This window comes from Phocoena sinus, chromosome 14 (genome assembly GCF_008692025.1).
Source record: "Phocoena sinus isolate mPhoSin1 chromosome 14, mPhoSin1.pri, whole genome shotgun sequence".
Lineage (NCBI taxonomy): Eukaryota > Metazoa > Chordata > Mammalia > Artiodactyla > Phocoenidae > Phocoena > Phocoena sinus.
In genome coordinates this window covers 28,994,555-29,020,093 of record NC_045776.1, presented here as the reverse complement: position 1 = coordinate 29,020,093, position 25,539 = coordinate 28,994,555, and the positions used below count along the sequence as shown (strand labels likewise).

Here is a 25,539-nt window from a genome sequence, read left to right as displayed (position 1 = left end):
AGGCTGCATCCGGAGGCAGTGATTTAAATGTCCACATCATATTTAATTATCAAAACAAGTATTTGAACAGAATTATTTAACTTGCAATGTAACTTTATATCTGATATTTCCGGTAAGACTCATGATGATTGATACCTTAGGATAAGATTATGATTCTCAGTTTACACATGAAGAAACTAAGGTAGAGGGGGCTGAAATAATGTCTTCAGCTTCACCCAGCCAGTTAACGGCAGAACAGGACTAGAGTCCAAGTTTATCAGTTTCTACCTCTCCACTGTAGCTTTTATTGATTGATTCATTCTTTCTTTCTTTCATTTTTCATAATATAAAACCAATGTTAATCTAATATACATGGATAGGCCTGATGGTGTTAAAATATTAGAATTTTTAAATAACTATTGCTCCAAACTCACCCCATACCCTTCACTGTATCATCCTGTCCCTCCTGAACCTCCAAAGGGTCCAAAAACTAAAGAGATATCAACTGGCTGAGCAAGGCCATGTGTCAGTATACATTCTGACCAATTGGCTCCATATCATATTGACTGTTAACTATTTTTGACATTCCATGAACTCTTACTGGACGTGTATGCTGGGCTCCAGGTACAATTTTATTCAGTGACAATACGGAGGTATAATGTAAAGCCCTTGACCTCAAGGAGTTCACAGATTGTGGTTGGGGGAAGTGAAAAATAAGGGTACACAATCTTTCCCTGAGCACTTCTCAAGGCAGGGAGCTCATTACTATTTAAGATGATCTGTTCTCTTAGGTCCAATCATGGAATCATCTTACATTCCATTATATTGAGCTGAGATTTGCCTCTTCATTACCTGAGCTGATTGTGGCTTGCTATGCCCTATAGAACAGAGTCAAACAAACTAATCCTTATTTTTCCAAAATGTCTTTCTTACATTTAAGGACAGCTTTCACATCCCACTCTGACTGTTCCCAATATGTTCTCACTGTCCTATTGGGACTCTCTTGTGTCCCGGAATCAAAAATGGAGAGAATTCTACAGCTGGCTTGGTCCTCAGAAGACTTTAAGATAAACTTCCTTTTTCAAAAGTGGGATCCTAGAGTCAGAGAGATGAGAGGACTTTCCGAATAAGCTTAGAAGTTAGTCTCCTTAACAATTTGGTCTGTGGTCTTTTCCTTACATTGTTGGAACATACTCCCAATTTTTAGATTTCCAGAATTGCTCCCAAACTCCAAAAATCACTACAATTCACTGTGGCTATCACCTCCGTTGGTTAGGTACAACTTCTTTAATGCTACCTAACCTAAGAGGATAGGAGCTTTCGAAGTATCCTGATCACATTATGGGGCATGCCCTTCCTATTGAGTCAGTGATTATCAATGCTGGTTGCATATTAGAAGCACCCAGGGCATTTATTATTATTAAGACCAATTAAATCAATATGGGTCTCAAGCATCAGTAATTCCCTCAGGTAATTCTGATTCACAATAAGTGTTGAGAAGAACTACATTAGATAATACTAGTTCAGTTTCTAAAAAGGTGAAAATCAATACAGTATTTGAACTGAAGAAGGGAAGATGACTGGCTCTGAGGATTTGATTATACAATTTGATCTCAACTTCTTACAAAGGAATAATGGATGCGTTTGACTCATTTCTTTCTACCTTTAGTTTCAGAGATGTGAAAATGACATGACCAACCTTTGTACTTTGAACTACACATTGCTTATATATGTGCCTTTTATCTAGCTCTCAAGCCATGTAGGGACATGATTAACTTGCAGCTCCTTGCAGTATCTCTCGTGTGGAGCCTGGAGTGAGGGGGTACTATTATGGTCATTTTACCAGTTAGTCACAGGGATGCCTAAAGCACAGAGCAACAGCCCAGCTGGCAGCAAGTCAGTTATTTGGTGATATCGGGGGACATTTATTCTTGCCTATATTTATTGACATTGCGTGTGCAAGGAACAGCCCTGTCCTCAAAACTTTTACCTTTGGTTGGAAAAACAGGTTATAGGGGAAAAAAAGGTATATGTGTAAGAAAGTGGAAAAAGAAATATGTATGTTAAATAGATATTGGGTTGGCCAAAAAGTTTGTTTGGGTTTTTCCGTAAGATGGCTCTAGTAGCACTTAGTTGTCATGAACTTCGTTCGAAGCAGTTTTGTTAGATTGTATTGTGACAACTGTCATATCAGCATGCATTTAATAAAAACTTACCAAAATTGGTGAATTTTTGTGTAGCCATTTTAATATTGAAGATGGAAGAAAAAAATCAACCTTTTCAGCATATTATGCTTTATTATTTCAAGAAAGGTAAAAACGCAACTGAAACACACAAAAAAGATTTGTGCAGTGTATGGAGAAAGTGCTGTGACTGATCAAACATGTCAAAAGTGGTTTGCAAAGTTTCGTGTTGGAGATTTCTCGCTGGATGGTGCTCCACAGTGAGGTAGATGAGTTGAAGTTGATAGCGATCAAATTGAGACATTAATTGAGAACAGTCAATGTTATATCACGCAGCAGATAGCTGACATACTCAAAATATCCAAATCAAGCGTTGAAAATCATTTGCTCCAGCTTGGTTATGTTAATCGCTTTGATGTTTGGGTTCCACATTAGTTAAGCGAAAAAAACCTTTTTGACCGTATTTCCACATATGAATCTCTACTTAAGCATAATGAAAACATTCCATTTTTAAAACAAATTGTGATGGGCGATGAAAAGTGGTTACTGTTCAATAATGTGGAACGGAAGAGATTGTGGGGCAAGTGAAATGAACCACCACCAACCACACCACAGGCCAGTCTTCATTCAAAGAAAGTGATGTTGTGTATATGATTGGACTGGAAGGGAGTCCTCTATTATGAGCTCCTTCCAGAAAACCAAACAATTAATTCCAACAAGTACTGCTACCAGTTAGACCAACTGAAAGCATCACTGGATGAAAGGCATCCAGAATTAGTCAACAGAAAACACATAATCTTCCATCAGGATAATGCAAGATTGCATGTTTCTTTGATGACCAGGCAAAAACTGTTACAACTTGGCTGGGAAGTTCTGACTCATCTGCCGTATTCACCAGACATTGTACCTTCAGATTTCTATTTATTTTGATCTTTACAAAATCCTCTTAATGGAAAAATTTCAATTTCCTGGAAGACTGTAAAAGGCACCTGGAAGAGTTCTTTGCTCAAAAAGATAAAAAGATTTGGGAAGATGGAATCATGAAGTTGCCTGAAAAATGGCAGAAGGTAGTGGAACAAAATGGCGAATACGTTGTTCAATAAAGTTCTTGGTGAAAATGAAAAGTGTGTCTCTTATTTTTACCTTAAAACAGAAGGAAATTTTTGGCCAACCCAACCCATAATAAATGTGCAGCAGTTCTCAAGAAGATATGGTTTATGACTTCACCCTTCTACTATTTCTGCATCTGTGCTCTGTGTACTTTGTAAACATCTCCTTTCTGATATTTCCATATATTAGATGTAGTTAGAAGTTTGCATGTCAGTCTCTACCACTGGGTTGTGAATTCTGAGTTTGAATCTCTAGTTGCTACCATCTTGTCTGGTATAATTCATGCTACATAATTATTTGCTGAGTGACTGCAAGATGCTGACATTGGAGACTGTAGGACTAAGAGATATGTGTTGTGTGTATTCCTGTCAGCTGCTCATATTGCCCCTTTATTTTCTCAAGGATCCTGGGGCAGTGGGAATAGGTATCTTAAAATTGCATGGCACTGATTTTCAGACCAACTTCTTTACCAGTTAGGACTTTCTGTGTTTTAGGATCTGGTTCTCAGATAACCAAAAAGTGGCCTACCAGGGAAAGAAGATAAGAATTCCTGTGGAGCTTCCCTGGTGGCGCAGTGGTTGAGAGTTCGCCTGCCGATGCAGGGGACACGGGTTTGTGCCCCGGTCCGGGAAGATCCCACATGCCGCGGAGCGGCTAGGCCCGGGAGCCATGGCCGCTGAGCCTGCGCGTCTGGAGCCTGTGCTCCGCAACGGGAGAGGTCACAGCAGTGAGAGGCCCGCGTACCGGAAAAAAAAAAAAAAAAAAAAAAGAATTCCTGTGATATTTAGCTAGGATTTGAATACAGGTCCCCATTCCATCAATAAACATATTGTTCAGGGGTGTGGCTTTAGTTTTTTCAGGAATCCCTTATTATTATATACAAAAATTATATTATTAATGTTATTATATGCTTAAAATTTAAAATATATCCAAAATACAGTATATGTAATGCATATTAGTATATGTAGATATACACATATATATATGTGAATATGTATGTGTGCTTTATATATAGCTATATAAAACAAAGAGTGAGAAGACCTCCCTTTCCTTCCCCTCCTCTCACCCTCATGATCAAAAAATGGGCTACATGTATGGAAGGAACATTGACTGAGAAGTCACAGGACATAGAGTCTGTTTATGGCTTTGCCTTAATTTAATGACTTGGAGCAGTCCACTGCATCTCTGTCTCTGTTTCCTCAATTTTAAGATGATGGGGTTTGACTAAGTGATCTCTCAGGTAAACTTTTACTGCACCATAATGCTGTAGACTTACCATCTATTATAGTGAATTTTTAATATGCCATGTGCTCTCTGAGCTGCTCTTCAAAGAAACACAACACAGTATGCAAGACCCTGTAAATATGCTAAGGTTAAGAAGGGAAAGGACTTGGGCAACAAGCTTTAGTTCTGGCTCAGATGACACCAGCCAGCCATATGCTCATGGGCACACCCTTCTGATTTCTGGAGCTCAGTTTCTCCATTTGGAAAGTGTAGGCAAAAACCCACATGCTATCTTAGTCCTCTGTGGGCTTTGGTATAGGATTTCAGAAATCTAGGTACAGAAGGAATCAGGCAAAGGTCATCTGATTGCACAGAATCTTTGTTTGTGACATCAAATTTTGTGCCTAGATCTTTATTTCTATTATCAGTTCATATGTCCTGCTGATTTTCTTTTCTAATTAAGCATTACCTTTCCACTAATAAAAACAGTACTCCAGTATAGGGGTAAGAGAAGACCTATTGAAACATTGCTCTAACAGAGGTCTTGCAGTGATGAGTAACAGAGGAAACGTTTTTGGCCAATCAGAACATTTCTTTGAAAAAAAGAAGACAGTAAGGGCACTTTGGTCAGTGATCTTTTCAGAATCAGACTGAACCTGATCCAGGGACATGGACCAGGATGGGAGTTACGGGGTCTGTGAAAAGAGTGATGAGAGTGAAGAAGCTCTGTGACAATTCACACGAGCAAGCGACCCAGGTCTTCAGTGGCTGATGTGGTTGGTGGGGGTCATTCCCAATCACTACCAAATCATTCCTCAATCCAAAGTCCCAGAACTCTCAATATAAAACGTGGTAAGCAGGAGTTCTCTCACAATCCGAGTTTTGAGTAAACTCTACACAAGGTCTTTAAGCAAAACCACTTGCAAACCTTCCTGAATCCCTATCTGTCCTATAATGTAGAAACACCCCTGAGGGGTTACATTCCTCAGTTGCCTGGGGTTGCAACTGAGTGGCCTGAATAGGTCCACTTTTGCAGCCCCAATACAAATAGTCAAAGAGATTAAAATACCACTATATTTTGTATGAACTGAAGACATTCCACCTTATTCTTTTCACCATCCTTAATAGAGAATTGCACGCCAACGTCATCTCTCAGTGTCTTTCCCCTCATCAACTGTCGAATTTTGGTGAATAACGAGAAAATGCACACAAGCGTCTGAATGCATACATGTCGCTTAACAAAAATATAACCCCCTGAAATGTAATTACCAGGTTAAAAAAATGCACCCAGTTTCAGAGCCTATCACATCTCGCGCCTCGGCGCGCAGTTCCCCCAACACTGCTCCTGTTGTGTCAGATAGTGGCAGTGTTGAGCCCGGGAGCCGGTGCCGAGCCCGCGGCGGTCCCCGCGGCAGCCCAGTCTCCGCGGCGGACTCCGGCGCGCAGAGCCACTGGGCCTCGAGGGCGTAGGGGAGCGGGAGGGGCGCGAGGGCGGCGAGGGGTCCCCGGTCCGCCTCCACGAAGTGTTTTCCTTCTCCCCGGGCACAAGCCCCACTCCCTCCAATTGATCGAAATTCACAGAAATTCATTGCAGGAGGGTGAAGGGAGAGGTCGCTCGCCTGTTACTGGCTGTGCCTCCCCCGGCTCAAGTCGGGGAAGCGGCCCCCGATCTGCTGTTCGAGCGGTGTGGGTTCCCGCATCCCCTCCGAGGCAGATCGCGGGGTGGCTGTCCCCGTTCGGCTCCGCCGCGCTGCCGCTCCGATCCTCCCCCTCCCCCGCCCGCGCCCTCCCCCTTCCTTTCACTAGGACTCCGGGACTCGGGAGAGGGCGCGGGAGGCAGCCACTCGGGCCCGACCCCACTCCAGCGCTCGCCGGGGACGCGGGCGGGTGGCGAGGGGACGCGGCGGGGGCGCGGGTCGGGCGCGGCCATGGAGCGGCGGCGGCGGCGGCGGCGGCAGCACTAGCGACCGCGGGCGGACAGGCTGGCGGGCTGGGCCGCCGGGCGCCGCGGACCGAACTGCACAGCTCAGCAAAAGCGCCCTCGCCCTCCGCGCGCCGCCTCCTGCGAGCCCGAACCCGGCAACATTTTTTAAGGCTCCAATCCATCCTTTGAAGAAAAGAAAAAAAAATAGCATTGATTGGAGAGACTGGGATATATATAATTTGGGGGGTGGGGGGGCTCCTGCTAAAATTAGCCAGGCCCGCGGCGCGCGGTGTGCGAGTGTGTGCGTGCGGGCGTGTGTGTGTGAATGTGATTACTCCAGGACTCCTCGGGCTCCGGAGACGCCATTTTCCCCCTTGATATCTCTCTCCGTAAATCGGTGGCGCGGCGCAGGCGGCAGCGCCGGGCGGGAAGCGCGGGGCCGGCCGGGGCGCCCGCCGCTCGCCTCCGCCTCCGGGCGCCCGGGGGCCCCGGCGCCCCCCGAGCGAGGGTGGCCAGCCCGCGGCTCGCCGTGTGACAGATGCTCATCGCCATGGAGTTGCCGCAGCAGCACCTTCGGGGGCTCGGGCGAGCGACGGGAGCCGGGATCTGAGCGAGCGCCGGGGCCAGCGGAGCCGGAGTCGCCGGGACGTGGGTGAGCACGCGCGGCGACCTTGGCCCGGGAGCCCGGCGCCCAGCCTCCAGCCACGCCGCGGGCCGCCGCACGCTCGGGGTCGGGGGCGGTGTGTGTTCCCTGCATGAAAAAGTTAAAGCTGCCTCGCCGGGGCTTTGACTTTGCACCGATGGGAAGGGGGAGACCGGGCCGAAGGGGCGGGATGCCGGTCCCAGCGAGGCTGCCGAGGATGGGCGCGATTACGGCCCGCCGGCGGTGGGCAGAGATGCTGGCTCATTTGAAGTGACTCGTTGGTGGCGGCGTTGGGCTGGAGGTCTGGGACCTTATTGAGTTTGGCCTAATCTGATCCGCACCCCCCCCCCCCACCGCCCCCGACCCCGGCCTTCTCCTTCCCCACGTCTTTTGCACCCTCCTTCAGTCCGGCCGCTGACTGCCGGGGCTGGCGGGTTTGGCGTTGGCGGAGTGGACTAGAGAGGGGGAGGGGGGAGGGAAAGGGGTGGGAAGGCGGCAGGATATTTTTTTCTCTCTCTCTTTGTAACTTGCAGGTTAAGTGGAGCTAGAGAGCTACATTGTATCTAGTTAGATTTTTTTTTGGGGGGGTGGGGGGGAATGTATCAGAATCTAACGTGTCGTTAATAGAAAGAAGAACAGGGAAGAAGTGGTCCAGCCGGCGAAGGTTGGTGTGTGCTTGCGTCGTGGGTCTGTGTTAGTCTTTTTCTTAAAATCTTAATCAATGGATCTGAGTCTCTTTCTCGTGCTCTCCGGTTTGGGGACTCTGAAAAGACAGGAATTCCCTTAAAAGCAGACGAATGCCTTTTTTGAAAGCACGCATTGTGTGTGTTTCTAGAGGAGCCGTGGTCTTGGGAATTAACGACAGGCTTCCCTGTTCGGTGGTTTCCAGTGGGAAATAACTCTTGAAAGGGAACACTTCAGTATCGATTTATTGTTTTTGTCTTTCAAACGATTATCTCTTTGACTAAAATACTGTAGAAGTTCCACAGAGACAAAGTCAGGTAAACTGGACTGGGCAGATCTTTAGCAAGATGGTGATAACGCTGATGCTGTTTTTGGTGTGTATTTGTGATGGAAGCATTGTTGGGTAATAGCAATTTCTGATCGGTAGAGCATGCTGGCTCTACAAAAATAAGGAACTACCGAAATGCTGTCTTCCAGTCCCCATCCCCTACAGGCTGCACACACCCCTCCTATCACAACCCACACCAGTTACAATTCTGAAATAGGATCCAACTGGAAGTATTTTCTTTGGAGATCGGAAAGTTGTGCAGTTGGAAGTATGAGATGAGGCTAGAGGAGCTGGGAGTGTGGGGAGCGGGTTCTTATTGCCCCTTGATGCTGCATTTATTCTTTATGTGTGTCTCTGTGGCTTCTGAGGGTTTGTATATTGGTCTAGGAGGACTGTTCAGGGAAGGATTTCTGATTCGTTTCCGCTTCAAATAAACTGTCCTGATAATCTCATGGTTGACATCTAATGCTAAAAGGCCAATTTGTGTTTCTCTGTATCCCTGCAGAAGCTCTCCTCCGAAAGGGCAGTTTATTTTGGAATTCTACCACAGCTACTTTTCCTTCCAAGCTTCCCCGTCCCCTTCATCACTATCCACATCTTTTTTCCTAAAGTTAGTTGGAGTCTATGGTATTTATGGAGATACTAATATTACTTATTTTCCTCTTACATTATGTTATTCTCTTCCTTTTCATTCCTTTACTCTTCATCCTGTTTTTCTTCTTTTCCTGTAGTTTTATGCAAAAACTAACTTCATAAAGTCGCTATTGCCAAAACTATCTGGCAGTCCTGCCCCATCTTTTACTCTCCTGTAGTTTACACAGGTAAATCAGATGTGCCCTTCCTAATCCATCCTTATCCTCAAAACGTGTGTGTATGCGTGCACACACACACTCGTGTGTTTTGGAGGGGCAGGAGTCGTTTGGGAAAGAAGGACGTGGAGAGGAGAGGAAGGGTGTTCTATGCAGTCCACATCTGCAACACTGGGGCCAGACCAGGATGGTCTGGGAGAGTTATCCTCACACACCCAGTTGGATGTTGTCTGGCTGGGATAGGGAGGCGGAGCCAGCTGTCCAGGGGCCTGTGAGGGAGGAGAAAGTTTGTAGCACTTTAAAATGTAGCCAGTTTACAATCCCAGGTCACTCCCTCCCCTTTCTCCTGCTTTCTGTGGTTTCTGCCATCCCAAGACTAGTGGAGGGAGGAGTGATATCTTTTGCCCTGACTTGGAAGTCCCAGGTTTCAGTTAAGCTGAAGATGCAGTATTTTCCTCTGTACTTAATTGCTTTGCCTGCTACCAAAGAAGGGCTCCAGGACAGATCAGAAGAGTATGGTTAAACACAGAGTATTTGCAAACTCCAGGGTATATGTAGCCTGAGAAGATAGGAGACCAGGTACTCAGAAAGTGCTGCTTTGCGCACCATCTCCCCTCCCCCATTAAGGAAATAAAAGTCTTAGTCTTTGGAAGTTGAATTGGTGTTAGAGCTGGGCTCTGGGAGCTGCTAGCCACTATAGTAACCTGAGCGGGGCTGGGGGGAGGAGGTGGTGAGTGAATGCTATTGGGAGCCAGAGGAGGGAAACAGACTTGTCTACCTTAGCAGGGAAAATAGATGTGTCACTGGAATAAACAAATTGGAGGTGGGGGATGGGATGGCTTGTAGTGAACATAAGGAGGAGTGGCTGAGAGGCAGTGATGTGGTTCCGAAGGGGGCCACTCAGAGCCTGGGAGAAATTATCAACTGCCTTACATGCTCACGAATGGGGTAGCCAAGTGAAGGAGTGTAATCCAATCTTTCGTATGTTAACATCAGAACATCCCATAGGAAGGCACTGCTGGCAGGCCCATTTCTGGAGTTCACACAGGGGAGTCCTAGGGGGGTACCTGAGTGAACCAAGGAGCCCCTTTGGTGGTGCCACGAGGGCTTCTGGTCCTGTGAGTGCATTTATTATTCATGGCAAGCTAGTTTGTAAATCACCTGACCTAAATGAGGGCTGGGGGCAAAGAGAGAACAGTGCTTGGAATCTCTGTAGAAAGTTTAGTTGAAAATGGTCAGTGGGGAGAGGCAGGAGTTTGCTGAGGAAGAAATAAATAGGTAGGCACTTTCCCCTGGATCCTTGATTCCATTTCTGCTGTTATCTGGACTTTCAATTCCATTAGGAGCGGAATCAATACTTCTCTGGCACAAAAAATGTATCTCTAGGAGGGCAGAGTTCTTTCAACCTGGTCATTATTTTTAGTTGTACTTTAGTCTCTGCTCTGAAGCTTCTATATGATGATATGCAAAAGGAGGAAGATGAGAGGTGGCTGGCTGGATGGAACTTCCTTTCTGAAATCTTGTAGAGACACTGAAACTTGGCTGGGCCTCAGCGGCCCAGAATGCCAGTTTTTCCCTTGGAGACTTGAAGTTTTAATTGAAACCAGATAGCTATCAAGAGTGGACCTGGCCAAACAAAACCTTGTTTTCTTCACTGCTCAGGAATGGGAAATAAATAATTTTTTGCTGATGGCATTTCAAGTTGCTTCAGTTTTGCTCCTGCCAGAAGAATGGGGTAAATTATTATTAACACATTAACATTGTAAGAAGTTGCAGTGCCTTAAAAAATGAGATAATGTTACCGAGTTTGCTTAGAGACCCACTGTGTGGGAGAGGTCTATTTGGGGGTGGAGGTGGAGACAAGAGGCTGCTCTTGTCCTGGAGGGGTGGCAGCACTGCCCTGAGAAAAGGAGGCTTATAGAGTCCTGGCCACACATCACTATGCTTGGTCCTTGGGTTCCTGTGAAGAAGTGAGCAAAACAGTCCAATTCCATTGCTATCCTATGGTATATTGTGAAACCTGGCGAGCTTCCCAAAATGTTTTGGGTCTGGATTGAATAAGGAGTACAGCCATCAGACCTATTGCCATAGGTGTGAGCTTCATTTAGGGTTGTTTCTAAAGGAAACCCTGGTGTTTCACAAACTCTCCATGAAGTTGCAGACACTTTGGGCAGCCAAAGGCTTGTTAAGTGCAGAAAAGTAAACACCAAGTTGCCCGCAGAGTGTACTACTTCATAAATGCAGGGGAAAGATGCCAACTTACATTCTTGTTTGGCTTTAAGTATTTATTTCCATTTTCACTTAGCCTACTACTAGATTCTCATGCCTCCTTAGACATACCAGATTGGGGCAATATGAAGTTTTGGGGGAAACTGGTGACCTTAGATAACTGAGTCCAACTTAGTGGCCCTTACATTTCACATCTGGAATTTTCAGAGTCGGGTCAGAACAGCTTCCCTTTCAGAGTTGGTTTTTTACCCCCTTAGAGAGTACCATCTAAGGTTGAGGAAACATTATTTTTTTAATGGCCTTTGGTGTGGAAACCCGCAGTTGACTTCCTATCCAGTTCAGAGCAAATAATGCCAGGGTCAAATGGAGAATGTGAGCAGCCCTGAAGTCCACAGGATCTCTTGGGAGGAAGCAGCTACCCCTCCCCAGGAGCTGATGATGGATTGTGATCTGCAGATCCATGAGAAATAATTACAGGCAAAGCCAGCTGAGCTAACCCCCAGGCAGGCAGAGGCTTCTACCTTTCCAAGTGCTGGGAAGGGAGAGGGGATGAATGGAGAGCAGGTAAGAGTTTCAGAACTTTGCCAGCTTGGAAAAATGTTTCTTTGACCCAACTTATCTTTTCCTATCAAAACATACTCCTTTTTATATGCATGGCACTTTTTTCTTTTCAAAAACATCTTTATACCACATCTGCCCCCTTGATTTTCTAAGGAGGGAGGCTTACAAAGCATTTTATCCCCTTTCAGAAGATGAGGCCATTGATGTGCTGACTTGCTGAAATGACACAAGTTGGTGGCCCACATGGGACCAGATGGCTCTGTTAAAGTGTGAAGAGCATCACACCTGAAGTGACAAGATCTGCTTTGGATCCTGTCCCTACTATTTCCCAGCTAAATGTCCCTGGAAAGTTATTTAACCTCTTTGAGCCTCAGTAAACTAATCAGTAAAATAGGGATAAAATATGCTTACCCTGCCTACTACATAGGGGTTCTGCAGATTAAATAATACCAGCTAATTTCAGTAATTGAACTCCGAGAGGATTTCCACACTGCCTCCTGGAAACTGATGTCTGGGATTATTGTCACCATCGCTTGGAGGTTAGTAACCTCTTGGCTTGACCAGAAATGCCTGTAGAGGCCACTTTTGTTCTAAGACAGTCAGGGAATAGTTGTTTTGTGCTCCTGAGTTGACCAAAGGGGAAAAAAAGTGTGTACAGTATATGTATTTTTAAATCAGTTGAATTGTTGGATGCCTACTTTGCATACACATCTGAGACTCAGAGTCTCAGATAGTATGCAATTTTGACTCAAGGATGTATTGGTGCTCAGGAAATGCTCTTTGAGTTAAGAATGAGAAGGAGAAAGAAAAAGACATGGAGACACACAGAGAGGAGAGGTAATGGGTGGCGAGTGCAAGGGGGAGAGTTTTCATCAGGGAGCCACAGTGGCTGAGAAATGATATTCAAGACAGAATTTGTATCCTCTCTAAAGAACAGAACTGAGAGCAAGATTGCATCTGTCCCGACAAACCCAGCAAGTTCTCTCGAATCAGGGAAGTTCTTCACAGTCCATTTGCTGTCTGACTCTTCTGTATTGCTCCTCTTTCTCTTTCCCACAATTCCTGGCTTGCCCTGTCCAGCAGCCTGTACCAGGCATCTTGCAGCACTCTTGGGTGAACCCCGTTTTATGCAGCATGCAGAGGCCTCTGCTCCCATCAGACTGATTTCCTTGCTGACCCTGGGCACTATGTACACTTGTCCACCTCCACACCTCTGCTCCTTCTGTATCAACGACTCCTCTCTGGAAGGTGTCCCTATTGGTTCCTTTTAGCCAAAGTGTCTACCTCTTCGGACACCTGACCAGCTCTTAGCTCTTCACTGCCTTCTCCAGAGCCCTTCAGGACTAAAGTACTTGCCGGGCATCTGGCACGTGCTGCTTTGTTCTTCGTTGTCACTCACCTCTCCAGGCTGTGAGTCCTTGAAGGATGGGGCCGAGTTTGCCTCACAAAGCCCTACTTATGAATGATTTCTGTTGCATGAATGAATCACAGAATTTATGCAGAGATAGAATATTAAAAGTGAATGTTGTTTAAGATACACTAAAGCTCTGCACGGTGAAGCAACACAACGAGGACCTCTTAGACAAAGTGAATAATAAGTACTTAAGTCAACGGCTTTTTATACTTTTGGCTATCTTTCAGGGGCAATTGCCCACTCTCAGTTTCTCCCTCAACCCTAAGAGTTAATGTTTTACTGCATGTTACATCCTATCAGTCACTGATTCACTCATTCATTCAATCATCAAAATATTTATTAAGTACCTACTAGAGCCTCCTCGCCCCTCTCGCACACATAGCTCTTGACTTTCTCTGAAAATTCCAATTGCATTTTTTTGTCCACCACACTCATTTTGGCACTTAACCATGCAATCTTCTTTGTTACTTAAGTCTAAGTACTTCCCACTCCTCGGTGACTGAGTGTGCCTGGCTGCAGTGGAAAAGAAGGCTGAGCAGAGAAATGCACTCAGAGGGGAAAGTTCCAGGGACAGGCTTCTGAGAGGCAGGATGCAGGCTGGGCTGGCTCCCCGTCAGCGCGTGGTACAGGACAAGCTGCACTGCCTTTCTGCTCCTTAGCTTGAGCCATGGTAAAGAGAAAGAGTTTGGATTGATGTGGGGGGAGGGCCCCTTCTGAAATTCTGTGACTCTATAGGTAGAAGTGTGCTGGGAATTTTAAAGGTTTCTTAAAGCTCAGAACTCCTGGCACCCCAACAACTGTTCACACCACTCCCACTGAGGATCAGTGAACTTTGCTAAGTGTTTGCTGTGGATGAGAGTTACCTTCAGAAGGGGAACTGGGACCAGGAGAAACTCCCTAGTGAGCACCAAAGAGCCAGACTTGGGGACACGGAAAGGAGAGGAGGAGATGGTGAGCTAAGTGTGAAGAAGTACTGTAGTGAATAATGTGGAAGGAAGAAAAGGATTGATCCTCTACATCTTTTGAAAACTGGCCCCCTTTGGTGAAATGACTGAGTTGAGACAACGGGAATGAAGCAGACAAAGACGGCTTCTGGAATATCTAGACTATATTCTCTATCTGGGCTTTGCTACTGCTTCCTGTGCCCAATAGGCATTTGGAATCTCTGCCATGGTTACTTTCGGACCTCATGGATCTCGGTGGCTAGGCATTGTTTTCTTGTGTAGATTCTGTTGGGCATGAAGGCTAGGGCTGTGCCTGTGCTCCCTGGATGTCTGCTCAGTCCCCACAGCAGAGTCTGCCCTTTCATGGCCTGTGTTCAATAACAATTAGTGAGTTGGTTTGTATGCATTTTGAGATGAAAGTGAGTGACCCGCAGTTTGTCCAAAGCCAGAGGCCTCTGAGATTAGGGTTGGGGTGGAATCAGAAAAGCTGGGTTTTGACCTGAGTTCAGAGGGCATTCTGAGTCACCTAGGAGCACACTGCTTGAGTATTTAGGAAGAGCAAGGCTCTACAAGCTACTGAGATGCTGCAATTACTTTTACTCTAGGACTTGGAATAGAAAAAAAAAAAAGGCAAGGAACTCAATTAGCCTAACTCCGTAAAAAGCAATTTCTTCTTTATTCCTTTTATCTGCCAAAGATTGAGAGTTCTGTCAGTGGAAAGAAACTGCTTGGGGTTTGAACTTGGGCCTGGAAAGATGTAGTTGCTGGAGATGCTGAATTTGATGAATTCAATGCAGTGGCCTGAGAACTCTCATTAGAGGCAGTTGGGGCACAGTTGTTGTGCTTGTAGCAAAATAATGAAATCTGGGTGGCAAGTCCCTTGCAGTTGTTGGGTGGTATGTCTGTGACCTATTGTTATTCGAGCAATGAGAGCTTTGATTTTTTTTTTAAAGTATTGATTCATAATGGTGACTAAAAAGGATGATTTGATGTGAAAGCCCTGTGGGCCTTCTCTCTGTTCATTATTTTGTACTCCAGAGCTTGATTACAGTTGGTTTTTGGATCCACATATGTTTATTAAGGTCTCAGCATTGCAGTTTGTTCCATTGTTCTTGGCACTGTTGGGTGAAAAAGGTCTGGTATGAGACATGGCTTTTGCCCTTGGAGAATGGACAGTATATCTGGAGAGACAGGCTTAGCTCAAAAGGAAAGCATCCGTCTGAAGCCAAAGTGGGAGCATGATCTACGTGGAATTATGCTATTTGGTTGATCAGGCATAAAGTGCAGTCAGGGAAGGCTTCAAGGAGGAGGTGGTTTTGGGGTTGATGGTGGAACTGAAACAAGGGGACATTTTTGGTGGGTACAGTAGCAGAGATGGGACAGAGTTTGAATGTGAATTTGGAATTGCCACAAGGAAACGAATGCTAATCATGAACATGTACTGCATCTGGTAGGAGCAGGGAGGCCTTGATGCAGAAGGTCCAGCTGGCTGATATTGAGGCACAGGTCACCCATAGCAGGCATCTTGCTGGTCTGAGGTTTCCTGACAGCAGTGCGAAGGACAAAATTCAGGGCTAAGTTGGACCCAGTCTTAGCTGTCCAGAGTTTTCATTCAAACTCCTCAACTTTTCAACCTTCTGATTCAGCAAACTTGGTTTGCTCATTCACATTTAAACATGAGTATGATAGACTCTGATGGTGCTGTGGGGACCTCAAGAGATAGAGGAGGTTGTCTCTGTTCTCAATCTGATGGAAGACTCCATGGGAACTCATGAAAACCAGTGGAGGAGCAGCGACAGAGGACAGTCATGTAGGGCTCTGTGGAGTGTCAGTCAGCAAAACAGACAGGATGGGGTCCCGTGAGGAATAGGCCAAGGCTACATCTCCCCTGAGCTGAGATGGGAGCCATGACTGGAGTTTTCAGAATGTGAGGAGGGTAGGTGTGAGGAACACTTCCACGCATGCCATACAGGAGAGAATCCTGACATCTGACTGTCCTTCCCACTACTAGTCCTGTCAGCCACCAACTCTTCAGTCTGGAGTCCAAAAGAGGCACCTTTAGGACAAAAATAAAACTACATATAAACATTCAGAATGGGGATCAGCCACTCTGGGAAACAAAGCTCTGTGATACAGGTACTCATTTCCAGGAGTTTAAAGCATAATTGGAGATTGAAGTTTCAAGTAACAATGCAATATTTAAATGACCATGCCCGAAAGCTGAAGGAGAAATATCACAAAGGACAGGAAATGGAGCCAGTATTTGTTTACTCTCTGGTATGCCTAGCATCTCCTTTGTGGCAGAAGCACAAACATGAAAGTGTCAGATTACACTTTACATTCAGATGACAATAAGCAAAGCGATTGCTGAATCGGACAGTTGAGAAGTCAAGGAATTTGAATTAAGACTGAACAGGTAGTGGGGTAAAAATTAAAGGGCCTTGAAAGAATGACTAGGGAATTTATTATCTGTTTGATTATTCAGTTTAGCTGCATTGCCCTCAGATAAGTCTACCATTTTCATCCCAGTTTACACGTGGTACGGTGGAGGATCAGAGTTTAAGTGACTACTAATGCTGGATATTTAAAGACTGGTGGCATTATGGTTCAATGGAAAGCAAATGACAGTTGGAGTCAGACAGAACTACCTCTGTGATTTCAACAAATACCTTAATTTCAGTTTTCTTTTCTGTAAAAATGGGTACATCTCAGGGTTAAATCAAAGAATAAACTTAAATATATACTGTTTCCCTCTTCAAAGTTAGGATCATTTTCTTTACCATGTGGATCTTCTTTAATATACTTGGACAAGAAGTATTATGATCACAGTTATTTCTTACAGGCCAACCCTACATATTTAACCTATTTAGGTGCTATTCTGCATATATTATTTACTTTTTTCCTTGGAAGAGTCTGTGAAGAGATCAGGAGGCCGATGAGAAAACTGATGCCTAGAGAGTTTAAGTGATGTGGCAAGTCAGATGGCAAACTGGTTTTAGAGCTCCTATGTATAGAAGTAGCTATAGGAGTGCTTGGCCAAAAGCTGGCATCACTTTGTGTTTTAGAGACGTCAGGATCTAAAAGTCAAAGCACAGACTTTGGAATATCATATAAGCCTGAATTTGACTGTGGCTCTGGCACAGGTAGCATGTGCCCTTGAGCAAATTATTTGCCTTCCTGGACATTTACATTTACATTTCCACATCTTTAAAATGAGGATGGGTCTTCTGCATCACAGGGCTGTTGTTTGGATTAAATTGATAATGGCTGTAGAGGCCATTTGTTGTATTTAACCCCCTCTCGCACTACAAGTGTGTGCTTTTCTTGACTGAGTGGAAAAATGCAGGCAACAGGTATTATGCCAAAACCAGAGCTCCACCTGTAAATTTGAGGATTGGCCTAGCCAGTGCTGTGGAGACCTCTCCCCGGGGCCGAAGACCCAGGGCTCGTGCTGTTGTGTTGTGTTATTGGTTCCCAGAGGAGGCACTGTTTTTGCTGCTAGAACTGGAACTGTTGGTTAACAGTGTGCTTTCGGCCTCAGGCCTCAGGAATTTGATTCTGCTTCTCTCCCTGTCATGGAGATCCCTGGGCACAGGGACTGATTCTTAGTTTTATGTTAGGTTCAGCCAAGCAGACCTGCAGAACCAGTAAAACCTATGCAGAGGTGTAAGGTACCAGCTCTGTCTTTGAAGGGCTTCTGGTCATCAAGTTGAGGAGAGAGGGCTCAGCACCTGAGAAGGTCAGAGCTGGAGGGCCACAGAGTTCACCTCATCACCTCCCGTGTTCTACAAATGAGGATGGGGAGACCCAGGGAGAAAAAAGAACTTGCCTAAGTTCACCCAGCTCCGAATGGCAGAGCAGGGAATTGAGTCTGGAATTCATGGCTGAACTAAGTCTTATTTCCTCCACAAGACAAACTGGGTAGAAGAAGAAAGCGATAGTCAGACAACAGCAAAACACTCACGTTAGTAGGTACAAATTAAACTACTTGTTTGTGCTTCCCATTGTAAAGGGAGGTGGAGGAGGTTGGTCTCCAATGCCCAACTCTCGGGCTTTACTTGGGATCTGCAAAGAAAAGGCAACATTTAGCCAAAAGCCAGTGTGGGTGACACAGACTACAGGAGTAAATGAAATTTACCAAAAGTTTTGAATGCCCACTAAGGTGATCCCAACATGATCTTTCATAAATATCTTATTTAATCTTCAGTTACTTCTCAAAACAGCCCTTGAGGTAGGATTATTACCCAATTTCCAAATGAAACTTGAACGGTTTAAATGTAATTTCCAAGAACACTACTACTAAACAGAAAAAAGAGGTTAAGAAATCTAAACCTGCGACATTAAATCAGTGCTGCTTCCGTTCCTCCTTTCAAGGGGAAACGTGGCTTGGACACTTGCTGTTGGACACTTACTGAGTATGTTCACTGCCTTCAGAACTGTGGCAGAGACCCACTTAAAACCCAGCTGTTAACACTGCAATACAGTTTGCCAAATGCTTTGATAGCAGAATGCCCAGGGAAGTGAGAGCAAGACTACCTGTGAGTGTGAGTGTGAGTGTGTATAAGTGTGTGTGTATACATGTGTACACACAAGGGGAAAGGAGGAGAAAAGGAAGGCCCAGCCAGTCTTCATGAAGGAAGTGAAACTTGACCCAATTCTTGAAGGATGACTTAGAGGTAACCAGGTAGAGAAAGAAGAAAGGATGGGCCAGCCAGAAGAATTAGGGAATTATATGAAGTTAAGCAAATCAGTGGGATTTGGGGGAGCTGCCACTCAAGAGATGCTGCTGGGGAATGTGGTGGGTGTAGGACTCAGAGAACGCTGCTTGGAGGAGGTGAACTGTGATCAGGAATGTACCACACAGGTATGTAATATAAAAAAGCCACTGAGTCTGCTCTTCATTCTCTGCTGGAGACCACTGGTGTGTTTGCAGGGTCAGAGAGCTGTGGCAGAGCTGCCTTTGCCCTCGCTGATTGAGAGCTGGTAATGGTTGGGTTGCCTGATCACTTTATCCGTGTTTATGGAGCTTTTACTCCGTATGCTTCTGCAGCATGTGGACTTTAGAGGCACAACATTCAGAGTCATGGGCATCTGAGTCAAATGGCACCTGGCAGGTCTTTGACACAGCCTCTCATTCAGCATTCACACAGTGAATAATTTGGATCCATGGATCAGGAGCTGTGCCAGGCCCTGGGGGTTCCATGGTTAGCTAAACAAACACAGCATGTACCCTCAAGGGCTTCCCATTTAGTGGGGCAGGCAGAGTTGAAACCAAGAGTGGCACAAGTATTAATTATAAAATATAGTAAGTGCTAGGAAAGAAAAGCTCTATGCTCTAATGGCACAAAACAGGGAGTCCTGATGTGGTTTGTGAAGCTCAGGAAGTACCCTTTGACCTGGGCCTGAGTAATGAAGAGGTGTAAACTTGAGGGAGCAGAAGAGGATCCCAGACACATATAAAGTCCCCCAAGAGGAAAAGGCCACTTCTGACTCCCCACCTAAATACCTCAGAAGACATATAGGGAGATGAACGCTCAACCACCCCAAAGCCAAAATCAGACAGATGGTCAGTCTCTTGCCAGAATCTGAGAAGGGATTTCTTATAACCGTAGCCAATGAACCTAAGTTGAAGATGCAGCTGCTTTGCTATCTGTTGTCAGGTAGGCTTACACTCCATCCTTTTACACAGTTTGTTCCCCTAAGATCAGAAACTCAAATTTCTGTCAATAAGAAAAATAGGCAGTCATCAGATCTACTGCACAGACAACTTTGATAAAACAACCAAAGACTGTCTTCTCCCTAACATCTTTATACATATTTTCAAAGTCTACAGCTTTCAGAGAACAAATGGGCAAGACTGGAGGAGGGAGGTTTGGGAGGAGTCGTTGACTTCTGGGCAGAGATGTTTCCTCAAGGAAAGTTCTGAGGTAGACATAAAGAGTCTATGTGACAGTGCACATTGTGGATTTAAGCTCCTCAGAGTTGCAAAGAATCTGACAGAAGAATCCCCTTTTAGTCACAAATAAGAGTAGTAGGTAGATGTCTGCTATCAGTTGTGTAAATGCTTAACACCCTGTTCTCTTGATTGTTTCTAAGCCCTGATTTGTTAAGTTTGCTGATTCTTGTGGTGTAAACACTCCTACCATAGCCAATTTTCAAGCTATCAACTTGACACCACAGAAAGTGGACCTGGGATGAGACTCACATGGGTGGGCTCTCATGAGCCCCAACATACCACTGTTACTATTCACTAGGAACTGAGGTGACCAGATCACTGATAATAGCGATAGCTCTGAGAGAAGGACTTGACTGACTTCAGGATGGATGGATGGCTGGAGGGTAGCAGTCTAGTGCTTTCTCTGTAGACAAGACTGCCCTGCATGGCTTTTTCCTCAGAGTGTGAGTGAAGAGAACTAATCAAACACAAGACCTTAGGCGAGAAACACTCAGAACAAGGAAAAAAGAACAGTATTGTGATATTATTTACTACAATAGCAAAATAAGAATTTTAGATAGCTGCCAGACATCTGCAACAGGAAGAGGCATGACCCCCGATGGAAAAGGAACATAAAGTAACAAGGAGAGAGAATGCTGAGATGAAAAAGCATCAGAATTAACAGAAAGAAGGATGAATAAGGTTAGATTCCAGGGATACAAAATGTGCAATTGCAAAATTAAACATCCACAGTGAAGTCAATAAAGGCAAAGGGTGGATGGAAGACAGAATTAAATTGGTGTTATGGACCTTAGATTAAGGAATGCTCTCCCATGGTGCAAAAAACAGTGAGAGAGAGAATGAGAGAAATGGAGAACAGAGATGAGAATTCTAAACTGAGGTTACAGGAAAAAATTAGAAGCCAGAACCACTGAATAGAAGAAATAACTAAAGGAATAATTGAAGGGAACGGTTCTGAACTAGAAATAACCTGCACTACAGATCCAAAAGACACACTATATTCCAGGAAAAATAAAAGAAGTGACATCCACACTACTCATTTTGTCATTAATAAAATTCTATTACAGTGAAGAAAAAATCTGCAATTAGAAAAGCATGAAACAAGTTACTGACAAAGGAAACAAAACCAGGCTGGCTTCCATTTTCTCTTCTGTTACTACAAATGCTAGAAGACATTCTACAGAGTTTTAAGGGAAAAGGTTCTGACCTGAGGATTGTATAGGCAGCTCAGTGTCTTCTACATGTAAAGATGAAAGAAGTGTCCAGCCTTATGGGGTCTGCAGAGTAAGGAGCTGAGGATGAGGAGTTTGGGGGGGAGTTTGGGAAAGGTCAGGAATGAGGCAGCAAACTCTTCCTGTATTTGTCATTGTTTGCCTTTAAGACCTTATGAGGTGCATTTGCTATTAAAAAAAAATTTACAAGAAGCATATAGTTCCATTAGAAAAAAAAAAAAGAGATAAAAACTATAACCTAATGAGGAAGACCAAGAAGACATTTTTTCTCATTTCATTGATGAGACACCAAGGCTGAAAGAGGGCTTATGAGGGCTCCTAAGTGGCAGAACTAGGTCCAGAATCCGCATCTTTTGACTCCTGTTATATATGCCAAGGGCTGTATCAGTTCCACCATGTTGACACTTGGGAAAGCAGTGGTCAGGGTGATGATGGCCTGAATGTGCCCTGGAAGCAAAGCAGATGGGAGAGGTGGATGATGCTGGGAAGCCCAGCCCAAGCTAGTTTGTTTATTTATTAATTCAGTCAACCAACATTTCTTGAGTGCCCATTATGCACTGGGTACTGTGCTAGGCATTGGGATTGCTTAGATGAATAAAATGCCGCTGATGTCTGTTCTTAAGAGACTAAAAGTAAAACTGTAAGGGAGAATTCCCTTTAAACATAGAGCAGTAATGCTCTTTGGTCAAGTCAGTTGGTAAGGGTAAGCACATAGGCAAAGCCTAAGCCCATCAGAACTGCCTGGAGGCCTTGGTACCAGCCAGAGTGCTGGGCCCCACCATAGGTGGGGCCTGAGAATTTGCATTTCCACCAAGTTCCAGGATTAGTAAGAGTTCCCTCAAGGCTGCAGGTAGTGAATGTGTTCTAGACTAGGAATAATACTTCCATTTTGTAGATCATGGAGGAGAGAGGATGTACTTACTCCCTGGGACTTATTTGGGTCATGAAGCACATGGAGCCAAGCAGGATTCCCCTGGGCCCTCAGACAAATAATTCTGTAGGCTCACACTACCCACTTTGGTCTATGGCTGTGCAGTGTATAATCACACAGTCTTGAGTATGGAACAGACCTTGGCCCTGCTCAGTTCATTGCTGGGATAAGTATGGAGTAAGGGACTCAGAGTGACTTGTCTAGCATCTCACGGTCGGTGAAAGGCAGGCCTAGTCTTTGGACTGCTCTCTCAGTGTTCTTTCCCAAGCACATCACAGCCCCTCTCCTCTCCACTCTATTCTCCTGGAACCTGCTGAGTGGTCATTTCCTAAGCAAGCGTTATTGTTCCTATGCTGCTCCTCTCATTTCAAGTCCTGCAAATAGCCACAGAGGGGTTAACTTTTGTTGGCCTGAAAGCCTGAGCCAGTACAGAGTGTCCATTGTGCGCTGCCCCCTCTGGAGTCATTGCTGGCTGCTGGAATGTGACAAGGCAAACCGTTTTCACCTTGCTCTTGTTTTCACCCTCCTCTGTGAGTGCGTTGAGTGAACGTGTGCGTGTACTCACAGGACACGTTGGCAGTAGTGCCACGAGAGGACTCACAGTGGTCTCTCTGATGCACCAAAAAATGGACTGTGAATTTGGGGTGGTAGGTACGTGCTGGGAGAAGGCAAAAGGAGAACAACAACCTTGTGTGCTTGTGAAGTAAACAAACGGGTTATGTTTCTTTGCTCTTTACTTTTGAAAGTGTCTCTCTTGCATGTGGTCATGAGGGGCATAGACAGTGAACTGTGCAGGGGCCGCCTGCCTGGGTGGAGCTACAGTTGGAGTAGTTTGAACCATAGGACTTTGATGAGCTGTCAGGGGCTAATTCATTTTCATTCAGAAAGAACTCCATGAAGTCCTCCATGTGCCCATCCTGCACTGGGTGCTGAAGCAAATGTAAGTGTTGTACAGCTACACTTGGTCTCAGCTTGAGCCTGAATTGCAATAGAGTAAGGAAAATAAGAGTTGTGTACTGAAACAATGAGAAGACAGTGTATGACTAGTATTTAGTTGCAAGCTCTGCAGCTGTGAGCAGTGTTAAGTCAGGCCAAGGAGTGAGTGCTGTGGTCCAGAGTTTGCAGTATGTTGCCATGGAGAAGTGAAGACTTGGGCATGACCTTGAAATGTGGGAAGGCTTGGGATCTGTTTGTTCATTTGCTCATTCATTCCTTCATGCAACAAACATTTGGAGAATACCAGTTGTATGGCAGGCATCACCTGCATGGTTGGAAGAGGGTATAAGAAAATATTCTACAAAAATATCAAGGCAGAAAGAACTCTGTGTGTGTGTAATGCCACTGTGGAGAGTGGTGTGACTTGATAGGGAATGCAGCTTGTTGGCTAATGAGCCCTAAGACTGAATTCTTAAGGTAAACCAGTAGGGAAAGTCTGGAATTGATGTGCTTCTGGATGGGATTATTTGAAATTGCATTACTGTTTCATCTCTAGTTTTTATACTTGCACTGCCCTGGTTTGGTCCTCCTGCAACAAGAATTGAATTTCAGCCGAGCCTCTTTATGGTCCCCCTGCCTCTAATATCAGGTTCCCTTAATTCAGCCCTCACACCACATGCCGGAATTATCTTTCTAAAGCATAACTTTAATAATACCCCTTCCCTACTGACATCCCCTACGTAAATGGCTTCCCATTACCTTTAAGATAAAATCCAGCTCATTAGCGTGCCATTCAGTGATGTCCATGATCTGGCTGTAACCTTTTATCTCCAGCTATACCTCTTACCAGTCACCACATTGTACCACACCTCCTAGCCAAACCTCAGCTTTTTCTTTCCTGAACATAACCCTGTGTGCTCCTGCCCAGGCCTTGCCTCATGCTGTTCCTTCTGTTTGCCATGTCTTCCTTCCCACTCCAGTTATTGAAGCCCCTCAAGGTCAGAGCCATATCCTATGCTCTCTTGAGGACTTCCTGTGTAGTTTCCTATCTATCAGTCTACACCTTGCCCAAGTGGAAAACTCTTTCTCTTCCCTTTGTTTCTATCCCTTATATAAAAATCTGTTTTGTTTTTCAAATCGTTCTTCAAGAGTGTAACCTCCTTGAGGAAAGAGATTGTATTTAAATTGTGTATTTTAGGATCTTGACTGGAGGAGAACTGAAAAAAAAATTGTTGAATATTCTTTTTTTTTTTTTTGCGGTACGCGGGCCCCTCGCTGCCGTGGCCTCTCCCGTTGCGGAGTACAGGCTCTGGACGCGCAGGCCCAGTGGCTGTGGCTCACGGGCCCAGCTGCTGCGCGGCACGTGGGATCCTCCCGGACCAGGGCACGAACCCACGTCCCCTGCATCGGCAGGCGAACTCCCAACCACTGCGCCACCAGGGAAGCCCTTGAATATTCATTTTTTGTGGATCTCTTACTATTTGAGTTTCAAGTTTTGGAACTTTGTCTTCTATATTAATTAGTTAATGATTTATACTACTAAATATAAGAAACTCTGAAGTGAGTCATTTTTTAAAGGGAAGATACTTTCTCAATATAGATAATTTATCCACTTCGTACTCCTATCTATTCCTCTAAAGTTTAGATTTTACTTTCTTTTCTCTTATCACAGAACCTGCAGTAGCTATTGACCTACTCTGGTTTAAAGGTCCAAATAGATTTAGTTTAGGAAATTTTATGGAGACTATGCCTCAGCTTTTGCTCTGACCAAAGGAAGCTTTACAGGTAGGTACCAGGGTATTAAAATGTAACACTGGAGATTCCTGCCAGAGGGAGTAAACCACTGAACACTGTTGCCATAAGAAGCATGGCTACCAATTTGTATGGTTTTTTGCTCAGTAGAGGTAAATAGGGACAGGTTCTCAGGCATCTTGATGCCTCCAACAGCAGTGTGTTACCTGACACTAGTAAGAGAGGCCTCAATGAATGTTGACTTGAATATGACTTTTTAAAACCTATGTAAGGTTTTGGGCAGGTAGGCAGATCAGTCTAGATGAGACAAGAATCTCACAAGTAAAGGAAACATAGTGTCATCTGGTCTAACTACCCTCCTCTGCTCCTAAGTGGGGACTTGGTCCCTTTTGTAGCATGGGGCACAGGTGGCAGTCCAGTGTTTGCTTGACAACTTTGGGGAGGAGCCTCATGCTCTCACCAGGCAGCCACTTCTCTTTCAGAAGTGCTGCATTCATTGGGTTTTCCCCTAAGTGGAAGCAGTTGTAAATGTGTCTTTCTGTGGGGCTGCACAGTTTCCAGGAGCTGAGTATGTTCCTGGGCTTCTCTGGGGAGCAGGGTCCATGTTGAAGCCCTGCTGCCTTGCTGGCTGTCTTCCTCACAGGGCGTCAGCTGAAAATGTACTGATTCCAGTGGGAGGAAGTACCCGCTCGGTTTCCAG

General features: G+C 45.0%; 1 protein-coding gene across 1 annotated transcript in view; it reads left to right on the top strand.

The window, feature by feature from the left end:
* Window positions 1-6,956: 6,956 nt before the first annotated feature.
* Window positions 6,957-25,539, top strand: part of SETBP1 (SET binding protein 1) — a 386,267-nt gene continuing 367,684 nt past the window's right edge. The window contains exon 1 of the mRNA XM_032602887.1: window positions 6,957-7,072. The gene's annotated coding sequence lies outside the window, so the exon portion shown is untranslated. The remainder of the gene's footprint in view (window positions 7,073-25,539) is intronic.